Genomic DNA, 14,567 nt, shown 5'->3' on the forward strand with positions numbered 1-14,567 from the left:
ACGACCGATTTTAGAAAGTAGAGTACCACAGTAGCGCGTACGAAATTTCATTACAAACTCGAAGGAACGCGTTTGTTACGAACGGTCCGTACGATTATCGAAACGTTATTCGTTGTAAGTCGTTGAAAAGTGATATACGACGGTACCAAATCACTTTTGAGCGATTTATAGGAGCCACAAAAGGTACGACAGATTCAAAAGAAGTTGAACATCGATCGAAATGGACCGAAGATCAAGAGGCTCTTCCATCGTACTTGCCGATGGAATCATGGTACTATAATAAATACCATGTTTCATCGAAGTGTACTTCAACGATTACAGGAAGAGCGTTCGGAGGGAAAGGCCACATTTGTATAGGAATAAAGCGTGGCTGTTATATCACGATACACGTGACGGAGCAAACGCGGAACTAATCATTCAAGTTGACACAAAATTCCTTTTCCACATTCCATAACCGGATATTCATCAGAACTATCATTAGAGGGCTTTTTCCTCTTCGCTCACCTTAAACGAACAGTAACAAGTATACATTTTGTTATGTAAAAAACGATGATCAAGAAATTGTAAGAAGAACGAAACTTCGTTCTAACGTATCATATTAACGACCGAAAGAAAATAATCGAAAGGTGTACGAAAGCATAATATAGGATTACTTGGAAGATGTGATGATTATTATCGTTACAGCGGACATTTTGCTATGTAAGAGGTGATAATTCCGTGAAATTACGGAACGGGTTAGATTTGATCATACGCTTTCAAAAGTGTAAAATACGATGTCAACAGCGTTAAAGGCAACAGACGATTAGATGATTGCTTCGACAATAATCGTATATAATTATAATTACGATTTATAATAAACGACTTATACATAATAATTGCCGAATTTCTGATCTGAGCTTATCGTGCTTGCTGCTAGAGCGTATCTTAACATCGCATCGCTAACACATATCGTCGTCAATTACGACTGCTGCCTCATGAACCGTTCGTCAAAGCAACGTTAAACATAATAATTCGTTAATATACGTACTACGGTACAGACTTTCACTCGAGTCTAACGAATACCTCGACTGCATCGCATCGTTCTTCGTAGATTCTATGCTTACCTGAAAACAGAAAAGAAAAGAAAGTCGAGTTAATTTACGAAGCGTAGAGAGAAGCTCGAGGAGGCACGAGCGAACGAACGCGGCGCATAACGACCTAAATCAAGGTGAATCGTCGTGCGAGGCAACGTGTATATCAAACGTTCTACCATCTCGTGTCTCCGTTGAATTACAAGCAACGTAGATCGAGCGTTCCCTTCAAAATGATGGAATTGCCGGGTTAAAGCGTACCGAGCTGTCTTGATTCATCAGCGAACGGAGTCGAGAATAGCGAGGTCTGTTTGCAACTGCCGAGACTGCTGCGCCAGTCGCGGCCAAGCACCAATAACACCAACTTAATGATGTTTGGTTGACGGATTTATGAGGGCAGTGCATGCGGTGCACTGCTGGGTAAAGGAGTCATTGCACGCGCTATAAAGATACGACCTCAGGCGATCCTTCGATCGTATCGCGGAAACCATTAGCTAGACCGCAAAAACGTCCGAGCGAATCGTACGTTTTCCCTCTGACGTGCCAGGACACGGGCAAGTAAGATTGATGCTGGCGCGCAATTGATAAGAAAGAAAATATTTGCCCCGCGCCCCGAAGAAGATTGGCTTCGCCGCCGTAAACACGGGCTGATCCGTTCGCCACTATATTTTTCGACTTAAAAGGACTGTCTCTGTTTAACCGTTCGAGTACCACGCGATACTATAGCGCCGTTTGGTACACAGCATGGAAGGAAGTATGGGAAATACTCGTACGTATCTTTCACGAATATATTATGCGCGTTATGGGAAATATTTTGCAATTTGAAACTCGACGATCACGATCACGTTGGTAAAATTGGAAACAGATCTAAAAATATATTACCACGTAGGTTGCTATTAATTGAGATGCTATATTCTCCGCTATATATTATTCGAATAAAATTACAATATCCCAAACCATCTGTATGAATGTTACTATTATCTTAACAATCGAAAAGATAAAACTAATGTTCGTTAATAAAACGGGCAAAGAATACCACGAGGGCTTTCTCCTTTACCGAACGTAATCTATTTCGTGATAAAGTAATTTCCGTTTTATCGAACTCGTTGTGTCAGCATTGTAAGACAGGCGACTATCTTTCTGCTAGTTGACCATTACGTCATGCGGTAACAATATTACGAGAGAAAGAAAACGGTGGTCGATAGATAATAGTGGTAGCGGTGAACGTCGTTAAATGCGCGCGTGGAGAGGCAGCGGAAGCGCACAAAGCTAGAGACGAAGATTTTTGCAGTGTCGCGACGACACCTGGAAACACGTGGAAAAGCCGGGTTAGTGTACTTTTATGGGACGCCGTTAAAAGCGAACGGGAACAAGCCAACAATAGGGCTTATCGTGGTGGCCCGTGAGCGGTCTAATCTCGTTCTGCCAATCGCGCGTCGACTCGAGAGGGCTGCAGCACCACGATAAACAGACTGGAACGCAAATCGCCAGCCTCGTTAGCATAACTCTACGTTCGTCCTCTCGGATTCTTGAGTAGTTTCCGCGCTCGCCACGCGTATTATTTCGATTCCTGTTGCCTGTCCAACACTGATTTCTTACCAGCTCGACCGTAACCGTCTTGCCGTGCGCTCGTACTAAACCTTTTTTTGGTACGACAAGCGTTAAGAATGCTCGATCCTTCAGCTTTCGATGTAGCACCACGCTTATCTTAAACATGCGTCGAGCTTTGTCCGTGATTAACGTTGGATGTTGTTTATAGAGGTCAGAAAAGAACGGTTATTCTCCTTTTTTTTTTTAATTATCTACCTACTTAACAATTATAGTTTTGTATTCTTTGGAATCACGCTGGAATCGAACAAAAACCAAATATTTCCGAAGAAATCAGAGATTGTGTTTTTAGATGTTAATAGATAGAAACTACATATTTCAGGCATCGGTTGAAACTACGCGATACATTTAAGAGAAGTACACAGATATTTAAATCATCTCTTAGAAATCATATATCTGTTAGAATCAAAGCCTTAGGAACTGATATAACGAAAGCTGATATGATAAAAGAAATTTGTATTCCGCTCTTATTAAACGTCTCATCGCTCGAGTCAAATTATACCGACCGTGATTCCGTCCGCGAGAAATTTCATCGAAACGCCTGCTGTTTTCAAAATATTAAGCTTTAACACGATCGTACAGATACACGTATAATATTAAGGTACGCGTAATAATCCTTTATTAACCCCTACGTTGTAAAAAGGACAAAGCGACCACCGATAGTAATTGAAACAGGACACCATAATACGTTGGCATCCTTGTCCTTAATAAAGCTAAGCACGAAAAATCAGATTACATATCATCTATTCGATCGCGGTGCCTGTATTCAAACGAGCAAAGGCGACGAGCTAAACTGCCAAAGGGCAAATACGTGTCGTCTCTCGCTCATCTCGTCTCGTCTCGTCGTGTCTGGTCTCTCGTCTCGCAGGTCCATTTTCTGCCCGCCTGCTGCTCCAACATCTTGCAGACTGGTAATGTAACTCCATACGCGATATCGTCGTCACGGCTAATCGACACTTTGTAGGATAATGTCGGCTTGGTACACGCATTTGCGGCATTCTTACACGGTATTTCAACGATAACTATCGCTCGATTCGCCTCCTCTCATTACGCGCCGCGATTTCTCCTATCCGTAGCTCTTTGGATCCGCGCGAAATGCCCCCGTTGCCCATCGACCTTTTCATCGTTATCCTCTTGCTCAACTTATCTCTGGTTAAGCAACGCGTGCTGTTGCTGCTGCATGCGCGAAATTGGACGACATCGTAAAGGCTTTCCAGCGAAATGTGCTTTCGAATTGGCTACGCTAACAACGTGGTGTAACGTGTGTACAGTGTATACATACACGCTTCGATGCGAATATTCAAATTGGTACACGGTAGAAGCTTCGGGCATGGAAGAACTACCATCAGAATGGCTTACTTTCTGAAGGTTCTGCTATTCAAACTTTTCTATTGTTTCAACATGAATGGATTAGGAAGTTATTGAATAGTCGAAACGAAGCTATGGAAAGAAAGTTCGCCTCCAGAGTTTCCACTTTTGATTCAGAAAATTAAACATCTAACGGAATGACACAGAACGTTGAGCGTAAGAGATTGTTATTGCAGTGTATGATATCGTGGAGGAAATTTCTCGTACTTAGCGAACACGAAGAAATTAACGACCATGATACCGAATATGTAGAACGCAATGAAAATTATTGTTATATTATACAGACTCGTGTGTGGATAGAAAGTACGATGTTTTATGTACTACAGATGTAGAATTATATTAAGAAGTTTGATATAAACGATGCGAATCAATTTAAATGTCACAGATACTAGCAACAATATTTTTGATTCTCGTATCGAAAACTAGGATCGAATAAAAATAAAAATGTGCCTTCTTATTTTGTGTTAATGATAAGTATTTAATGACACTTGAAAAAATATGAAAAAATCTTGTAATAGAAATAAATACGAAACTCGAAAATAAAATATTACATTTATATTTTCATTTATAGTGATACATTCTTGTATCGCGTGATTTTAAGACGAGAAGAGCAGTCGTTGTGCAGTTTTATACGTAGAAAACTTCGATTTTTTAGACCTTCATCTAGCAATCATCTTGTAATCGATTATTCATGGAAACGTTTACAGGAATCTATCTATTTAAAAGTCATTAACGTGTCAGCTGTCAAGTGATTAACGTCTGGTGCGCCAAGAATCCAATCAAGTAATGTCAAATACTGCTTCGAGTAACGTTGTCAGCCAACTGTACTTGTTTATGTATTTGTGTAAATTTAATAAACTTTGAGATGCTATACTTACATAACTGTTACGAGATTTAATATAATTTATTCTGCGCACAAAGAAACTTCTGTTTGCAATATGCAACGGAAGTAGGAAATATAGCACAATCGAATTTATTATCAATTTTATCTCGTATCGATTCATATCACGATTTAAAGACTACTGCAGACAAGTTGCAGTCTTGCAAACATATCTGTAATTTAAATAATAAAACACAGTTGGCGACTAATAATTGCATAGAATTCAACTTACGTTTATTTCTTAAATGTTACAATCGCCAGCAAGAGTAATATATTTGGAGAACAGATATTTTGGAAAAAATGTCTTAATCTGACTAAAGAAAACTTACGCCTATTCTACATATCTCAGAATGACAAATACGCGTCTTTTTCAGATGAAAACTATATTATAGTAACCGATGAATGGTAACAATTCGTAAATTCGTCGACATCGTTGGAGCAACCTCGTCGCAGATACTAAAAAAAATACCAATCGATCTTTAACACGAAACGCGCGATGCCGCGAAACGAAGCACGACAGCGAAAGGGAAAGCAGAAAACGGAGAAAAAGCGGAAGAGTGCAGAGAAGAGATGATACGTGGCGTAAAAGCGGCGATGCTAAGAGCAACCAAGCAAGCAACCAAGCCAATTTATTTAATGATGACGCGTTTAGCAATAATAAGAGTGCCGGCAGGCTAGAGATATTTTTCCGCGTGTGGAACGCTCGCAAGTGCTACCACGTGTGCAACACGTGTGCATGATGCGCGTAGTACTCGGTCGTCGCTGTTACGTATACGTAAACTCATGGTTAAAGTAACATGCACATCAAGGTGAGCAAATTGCTCTGGTGAAGAATCGCCATGAGAACAGCATTGTTGTACCGAGATACAAAAGGGGTAGTGGATCTTGGACGCGAGATATAAAAGGGCCAGCGGATCTTGGACGCGAATGTATAGCGCGAATAGAATAGAAAACTATAGAGAAAGAGAAAGATAGAAGCAAGTTGAGTTCGCCTTAAGGATTTTTATCAAAGGACGAAGGTGCGCGCGAAAGGACGAAAAAAGTATTTGCAAAGCACCAGGAGCCGCGAAGTGCAAGGTGATTTACCGGCGGTTTCAAGGCGAGCAAATTGCTCTTGCCGCGAGCTCGTACGAGTTTCTCGAAGACGCCGCGCCGTCGGATAATGATTCTTTCTTCCTTTTTCTGCGTGCGTTCGCAGACCTTGGCAATGAGATTGATCCGGTCTAGACGCTGTGTTATTAATTTGTACCGCAAGATTTATCGGCCAAGATGCACGGAGAATAGATATAATGGCATCGGGATTAATGATGCGACTCGCGCGGATAACGTACTTTTATTTCCACCTCTGCCAACCATCAATTATTTCGTACGTGTTCGCAAATGAATTGGCTAGATTGCGCGCCACCGACCGACCAACCGATTCCATACGTACGCGCGTCATCAGAAAACGTTGGGTTCAATTTCCAACTATGCAGATCTCTTAATGTTCTTCTTCCATACCGCGATGGAGCACGGATCTCTTACATCTCACAATTTCTGCAATGTTATTCTTTGCAACGTAATTTCTTTCTAATTTATTCGTCGTAGAGACACGTTTAGAGGTAGATTTAACCGATACAATATGTTCACGAATAACGTTTCGCTATAGCGCGCCTAGTCACTAGTATGTCACCATAATTTACTTTACTACGTTTGATATAAAGCACTGGTCTGGATAATTCCAGTAGCTAAATCATTTATCCGCTTGTATACGTGATAGCATTAAAAATATAAATCTACCAAATGGTACAACGTACCGCCACAAAATCACAACGACGTCGTAACATTAAAAAGATGTATGGACGTTAATTGTTACCATCATACCTAAACTGTAATTACGCCGAGCCACCGTTGATGTCAATCGTTGCCACTTTGATCCCATCAATAAACCAACTTAAAAACTCGATTACAAAAAATCGACTCTTTGACGCACGATTAACGCTGTGCCGAGCGATATCGCGTCTCGCGTCTCGTAAATACTCTCGACGAGTAAAATCCAACGAGCAAATCGCACCGTGGCAACGATCAACGCGATAATACAGCGCCGATCGGTGCACGAGCATGCAACGTAGTATGGGTAAATGCACCGAGAGAGCAGAGGCTGCATTACGAGTTGACGCCTGATCTGGGCAACGTGCCGGGCACGACATTGCGCACGTGCTATGAATAGTTAGAGCCAAGTTAGCGCTGATTATCCCCGTGTTTGCGTGTGCAGTAGACCCACTACACACTGCGAACCACGCCGCTGAAATTTTCTGATCAGACGCGGCCCATACGAACTCTAATATTAGAATCGAGCGCATACCGGCATTTCTGACGCTCTGTTCTTTGTTGCTGCCGCATCTGTGCCACGAACGGCACGATCGTGAATTCGAACGGGGCAAAGGTCGATATTACATGGGAGTCAGTTGGCTAACGAGAGATCTTCTTCGAAACCGTCGAAAAAGCATCGGACGAGAAACAAGAGGAAAAGCTATAAAAGGATCCGATCGACCTTGTAAATACCGCGATTCGATGTAAACGAAATAGCCCACTAAGGAAATGGTATAGTATCAAAAAGTTGTTTAACCTTCTCGCGTAATTTATCAGTTTCAATTTAAAGATACGTTAATTTTAAAGCGTGGCCGAGACACGTTTCATTAAGCGAGATCTGAAACTGATAACGAGAACTTTCGTTCATATTATTTTCGAATCGGCCTGTAAAGAGATCAGATTAAAACAAGGTGCTTAAGTAGGTCTAATTAACGACTGTAAGAAGGTCGTAACAATTTATCAGTATAAGGCAGATTCACGTTACAGACTCGCGCAACCTGATATGATGAACAACAGATGGTTGCAATTGGATCTTAGATCGAGCGCACCATACTTTTAAAAGACCGATGATGTAACGTAAACGGAATCTGTAAATACGAGCTGTTGATGTAATTAAATGCACCGAATGTATCCGCGTAACGCTACAAAGTTCTCGGCTTCGCGTTCGATTTGCGATATTTCCGTACAATTGGTTTTATTGCGACTCGAACGTGCCAAACGATAAAACAACTTCACGGTTTTTGCGTTTCGTATTAACCGCGAAACTACTTAACCTGCGGATGTATTTTTGAAACGCAGATAAGCTTCGTTGATACTATCATTTTCAAAGACAATGTCTATTTTTAATATGTCCATGTTGTCGAGGCCAAGCAATATACACAACGATGTATTAGTACACATTATAACACGGTTAAGTTTGAAACAATGTAATTTTGGAAAAAGCGTTGTGATAAACTATTATAAATTTGTCTCGTGTTTGTGATATTTACGTAACCCGCTCCTATAAAATTTCTATTATTCTAATACAACTTTCAGGCCTTAACGAAACAACATATGAATTGATTTATTTACATTTCTCAACAATGTCACGTTATTTTATTACTTAGTCCGTAACGATTGTAAAAATTGTCTGATCACGAAACAGGTCTAAAACTTGCAAATTTCGAGTCATTGCGTATCTTCGTTGCATAACAAACTTATAAAAATTCCTCGTGCCAATACATAATACGAAGATTGGCTGGTAACAATGCTCGAATATTCCTAAATTAGTGACAAAAACCGTGACGTGGCCTTGTGCCAAATTATCGAGCTTCTATAGTCCATCCGAACATTCGTATACGTGAAATTAATGATCGTTGGAAAACTACGACGATTTATCAACCAAGGGGTGATTTATTCGAGGTTAGTTTAGTTCAATATGATGAACAACGGATCGGCACGATCGGATTCAGGTCAAGGAGAAATCTGATAGAGGGACTGCAATCACGGCGTGCCAAACGTTTGGCATCGTTCACATTGATCACGCGACAACACCAAGGAACTATGTATGTACAATCGATACAAAAGAACTATGTATGTACATATATAGTAAGTAGATAGAACTTTTACCCCTATAGATTTTCCCATCTCGATTCCCATCGCAGAAGCACCGTCAAATAAATAAACGCAATGCCAGAAATAGCACTAAATTAAAATAAGAGACCAATAAATTAATACGTATACCTATATATACGTATATGTACACGATCAACGTTAAAATGGGAAAATATTACTACGAAATATAATGTTACGAATATAAACGTGTAACAAAAAATTATATGAAATTGCCTACGTAAATAATTTGTATCGTTAATCGTTCAAAATTCGAGTTAGTATCTTTGTATTTTTTTCTACGTGGACTATTTGTATTATTCGATTGAACATCTAATGTTTTGCAAAATAAAGATATGATTATACAATAATATAATACAACTATGATTAGGTATTCAATGTTAGCATATCATCTACATAAAGATACGTATAGTTACATCATCATAACCATTCATATTTTATTCAACACATTTAAATTTTGCATTCCAACAAAGCTATAAACATTCTACTGCGATCGATAACTAATTTCGTTCGTAGCTGGTGGTAACTTTGTTTAATCTGAAAACTGGCGAGGTTTACAATTGAAAAGTTTTCCGAGAAAAGGTAAGGCTACGATGAATATATACACTCGTTATGAAATTTTTACCTACTTTGTAAATATTCTAGAAAAGGCGGGATTTTTTAACAGCCATTATAATTATCCATCGAAACGTATCTAATATTTCAAAACTAGTGCTAAAATTTTTAACGCGATTTACTCGATTCCCTGCAATTTGCGACATGGGTTATTTTTCCAGAGAGCTCGTCCATTGGATAACTCTCAACCAGATAACGATAGAAGACAATCGTAATTGTCCGACGCGACGGTGTGTAACAGAAAGCGGGCGAATCTCGAAAATGCGAAGAAGTCAGAAAAGGAAGACGAAGAAGAGGCTAGCTTGAGATAGAGAGAACAGACATCCACTCGATCGGAGGCGACTCTAATTGCCATTGGGGGGCTATAGCGGCAGCGTAATAATGCAATCTGGTTCGTGTGCTCTCATTAACAATTACCTGTACAAGGAGAGTTAATGCGCGCCATGATTACGGTTATAATTAGTACCGAGAGGTGCAGGGTACGAGGAGGAACGAGAGAGGACAGAGGTGGGACGGAGAAAGGTGCAGAGACGGGTAGGGCTCGGTACAAGCCTCGGATAATGAGTTTGCGAGAGCAGCAACGGGCCTAGCAACTTCTGATTCTCCGCCGGCATAAGCTTCCAACAGCCTCGATCAACCGGTCTTCCGCTCCTTTAGTCCGCGTCAATGCCGATAATTAGTCATAGCGTGGTTTACGAGCCGCGCCGGCTAATTCGTCGGAGACACCTGCGCGTTCGATTTTTACTGCTCCAGATTTTACTTAAAGCCACGTCGCTATTCTAAGAACAGCGTGGAAAAGAATTCCAGCTACCATCCATGTACAGAGGCGAGATTACTCGAGTCGATAGAACGAGGTTACAAATGAGTACAACAACTTAATTTAACCTAACCGGAGCGCATACCGTCAGTAAAGATTTGATTGGTTTTAAGCGTTTCCGTGAACTTTGATAAATCGTCGTACGTTTAATTGACAGTAGTCGACTTTCGATGGATTTCATTTACAAAATGTATCTTGTTAAATAATTCGATAAGATTGATCGATATTTCGTTGCTAACGTTTCCGCTTTGGTTCGAAGAAAATTCGAACGCGTGTCCCTTGTGTTTGAATTAATAAAGAACTTTAATAGTAATTTAATGATAGCGAAATTCTCGTAAATAAATGATCAAATGTCGTGAGATTTAACTTCGATAATAAAGTTGCAAGCCAAACGACACTGATAATTCATAACTTCGGCGATTACTATGTATTAAATAATTCAAGGATTGAGTATTACAAGGGATACTATATCGTTCCATACGATATTTGTTTGTATAATATATACCGCAGACTGTATCTCCTCGGTAGATATATGCATGCAACTAGTTATACCGAATAAAAAGTTCGCACGTAATGCATACAGCAATTATTAATTAATTAAAGAACGAGATAAATAAATACGACTGTCGAGGAGCAATAAAATAATGCAATCTCGATGCAAGAAAAAAATGGCATCGCACGTTTGATTATTTTTCAATCTATTAGTCTTTAATAATTTAATATAGATACAAGATACTTATTCAAATTATTTAATTTGTTTATTAATTGCCCTTTTCACGTACTATATTCAACATACTGTTCAAACATGTTATTTATTTTCGAATAATTGCGGTCTTACACGGTAGTAGATATAGCGACGCAATAATTTTCTTCCATTTGTCAGGTAAATTACAATAAAGAAAGAAGTGGCCGCTTTTAATAGGTGCAGCTCACGATCCCGCTTAATCTTGATTTCTCGCGATTCGTCACATTCGTTTGAACCTCGATTACCCTCGGCTACACGGTGAGACGAATCGATAAGGTCTCGATCCATGGGATAATAATTAGAACGATGGCGTGTAATGGACGAAGGAGAGTGGAGGCGATACCACCGCAGGAAGGTCGATACCGAGCTAATCAATGGCCCGGCTAGGGTTCGTCGACAAAAAGGCAACTTATCATAGCCAACGATTAGTAAACGCATTTACCTGCTGTTCGATCTCTCTGGTAAGAAAATTATTACTCGACCGCTTATCGTTTATATTCGTCTTGCTCGATTTTCTCGCAGCGCAGCCGAAAGAAATCGCCGAGCGCGTAACAGTGTTTCGTTACGCTGTAGGATTGATAGGGCCGTAATTTAGATGAAATCGCGAGGCTTGAAATTTTAAACGCGCGGAAGGTTAGCATCTCGCGTTAAACGAAAACGAAGACACGTCACTCGAGAGAGGGTTTATCAACCGACCTCGACATCAAGCGTATCGCGTGTCGCTCGACAGATACCGAGAGAAACGAAGCTGGCCAATGGTAAACGTGACATGGACATCCTCCCTCGACTTCCTGTAACGCGTCTCAATTCGACTCTGACCGCGTTCCATCGCCGTCCCTGGACTGTTCTCCGTGTCTCTGTTTTCTCGCGGAATGTCGCAGACGTGAGTAGACGCGCGACGAACAGACAGCCAGAGAAACCGACGGAAAGACGAGGGTAGGGGCGTTATTGTTCTTCAAAACAATTTAAACTTTAATTACTTCGGTGAACTGCAGAAACGGCGTTGCGACAGTCTCACTGTTTGCCATCGTAAAATTAATTGGCTTCCCCTCCCGACTACCATTCCTGCTTCGACCACGCTCGAAACTCTCGTACGATCCTCTCTTTCTCATTCTCCCTCTCTTTCTATTCCTCTTTCTCTTGATCTCTGCTCGCCATCCCACCAGCTCTTCTCCTACTGTTCCATCCACCTTTCCTTCCTCTCCCGCCCCGCCTTTCCAACCCCTTCGTGGACCAATTGCTACGGGTAAAGAGAGGCGGAGATCGAACCGTTTTCCCCGGCGTTCCGAGCGTTATCCCGATGCAATTAGCAGCCGAGCTGTCTGTCACATTCCGGCTGCAGCCGACCACCTGCGGATACGACCGGATATGTCCGAATATCCGCGGGTGCAATTCAACCGTCTCGTGAAATTCGATCGCGACCTCCCACGACGAACAAAACCGATGAAAACGCGAAACATCGACTGTCTCGATTTCCAACGGTATATATCAGATCCGCTATAGATACAAAAAGATTTATAATCATATTTTGTACAGGGATGATACGGTATATTTTTGTTAGAGGAATCGGACTTTTGTTATTTCACGGATTTGAGGACGCGTTCTTACGCTGAATATTCATTGCTATTATATATACACCAGCTGGAGAAACGACACGCAATTTTGTATTATGCCGTCCAAATTGAAAATGGAAGAATGTTTTTATCTTTCTATATTTCATAGTTCTCATACATGACGCATTCATTAAACAGGCGCGAAACGTAAAATATTATTTATGTAGGTATCACAGTGAATTATAGAGTTGACTTCGAAACATTTAAATCTTCCATAAATTATCACGGTATAACCGAGTGTGAAACAGATTTTCGTTAAATAGGATACGTGAGTTATAAAATACTTTACGTTCGACGGCAATGATCGTCCTTCCTCCAGAGAACCCGTTTCGTCTCAATATAATCTTCCCGAAGAGAAATTTCTCGTTTCACATTATCGTAACCTTTAAAACGTTCCCGTTTCAAGTGGTGGAACGGTGTTCTCAGAACCAATGGCCGCCACGCCTGAAGCTTGTAAGTAAGCGAGTAAGTACAACGTTACCTAGACAGTCGATGGAACATAGAGAAAGAGAGACGAGAACGAGTAACAAACAAAAGACGGTGAACGAACCGAAAATGAAGAAGAAAAAGAATGGAACGGTCGAAGAAAAACTATCCCCGTTATGTACCCGCGCCACGCCCGCGGAAATAAAATTCGTTTCCCTCTTTTCCCAGCTCTTCTTCGCCGTACTCTCATCTCATCTCGTCTCGTCTCATCTCGTTTCGTCTCGTCTCGTCTCGTCTCATCTCATCTCATCTCATCTCATCTGGAGGCTGTGCGCTTGTTGATATTCATTTGGAACGTCACTTCTACCGCGGTAACCAGCCGGTACTTGCAGAGGCTGCGTTTGGCGGAAACGATTCAGTCTTCTACCCCCCTGTTCTCCTCCTTCAGCCCCCAACCCGCTCCTCAGTTGCCGGTTTTCTACGACGAGCGCAGCCGTAATGCCGGCGGCCAATGCTCGCGAAAGGCTGACTCAGGCACCGCCGTATGGCCCGGACGGTGCATCGATCGCCTTCTCCGCTGCACCTTCTTGCTTTCTCCCCCTGCCACCTCTCGCTGCTCTCGCATCCCTTCTTCCTCTCACCCTCGTACGCTCTACCCACCCCCATAGCCGCTGCTTCGCCACTTTTCCCTCTCTGTCTCGCGCACCCACTCAACCCCTCTGTTTCTTCGCCGGCTATCCTTACCTCTATCGTTCTTCCTATCTCGCTTCCTATCTCCTTCCTCCCAGAACCTCAGCCCCGCGTCATCATCCCCTTTTACTTGCACCTTACGTAGTGGTATTGCCCGGCGCTCCGAGATAGGCGAGGCTTGCGCAAGAATACCCGATTTGACGATGTTATATATATCGAGGACGATGCCGGCGCAATAAAGGTTAGAACAGCGGTGTAATTGAGAAGGCAGGAGCGCAGCGATGGGATTCGCGAAATTGAAAGAGTCGAATCGATCGGCGCGGCGACGCGAACAGGGAACAAACGCGATATTCTCGTTGGCCATGTTTCGGCAACTGCGCCCCGCAAAAAGAGAGGCTCTTTCTCATTCTCTCCCTCTCTCTCTCTCTTGCTCGCTCGATGCACCACACCGCAACGGGCCCGCGTAAAATATTCAACGGCGCTTCTTGTAATTGAATTACGCGTCGAGTCGAGCGAGGCCGTGCGGCATCGTGTCGTCGATAAATCAAGAAATTCCACCGAAACATGGCGTTAATTCCAACTTGCTGATTTGCAAACAGTTAACGATAATTTACGAATTCAATCGGGATGCTTGCAACGATAATTTGATAAACTAAACGCACGTCCGTTTGTACAAATGCAGGACTAGAGTTATTCGGCGCAAAAATTCTTTTAGATTTCACCGCGAATAGGAGAGAGGAAACCGGAAGAAAGCAGCAAGATTTTATCTCCC

General features: G+C 41.8%; 1 protein-coding gene and 1 long non-coding RNA gene across 3 annotated transcripts in view; both read right to left on the minus strand.

Annotated features, from left to right (window-relative positions):
• The window catches only part of LOC125385046, a 116,702-nt gene extending 108,835 nt beyond the window's left edge, over positions 1-7,867 (minus strand). The window contains exon 1 of the long non-coding RNA XR_007223987.1: positions 6,790-7,867. This is a non-coding gene — a long non-coding RNA (uncharacterized LOC125385046). The remainder of the gene's footprint in view (positions 1-6,789) is intronic.
• LOC100646174 (nuclear receptor coactivator 6) overlaps positions 1-14,567 on the minus strand; it is a 381,486-nt gene that overhangs the window by 328,997 nt on the left and 37,922 nt on the right. The gene's annotated exons all lie outside the window — the stretch shown is intronic.

Source organism: Bombus terrestris, chromosome 4 (genome assembly GCF_910591885.1).
Source record: "Bombus terrestris chromosome 4, iyBomTerr1.2, whole genome shotgun sequence".
NCBI lineage: Eukaryota > Metazoa > Arthropoda > Insecta > Hymenoptera > Apidae > Bombus > Bombus terrestris.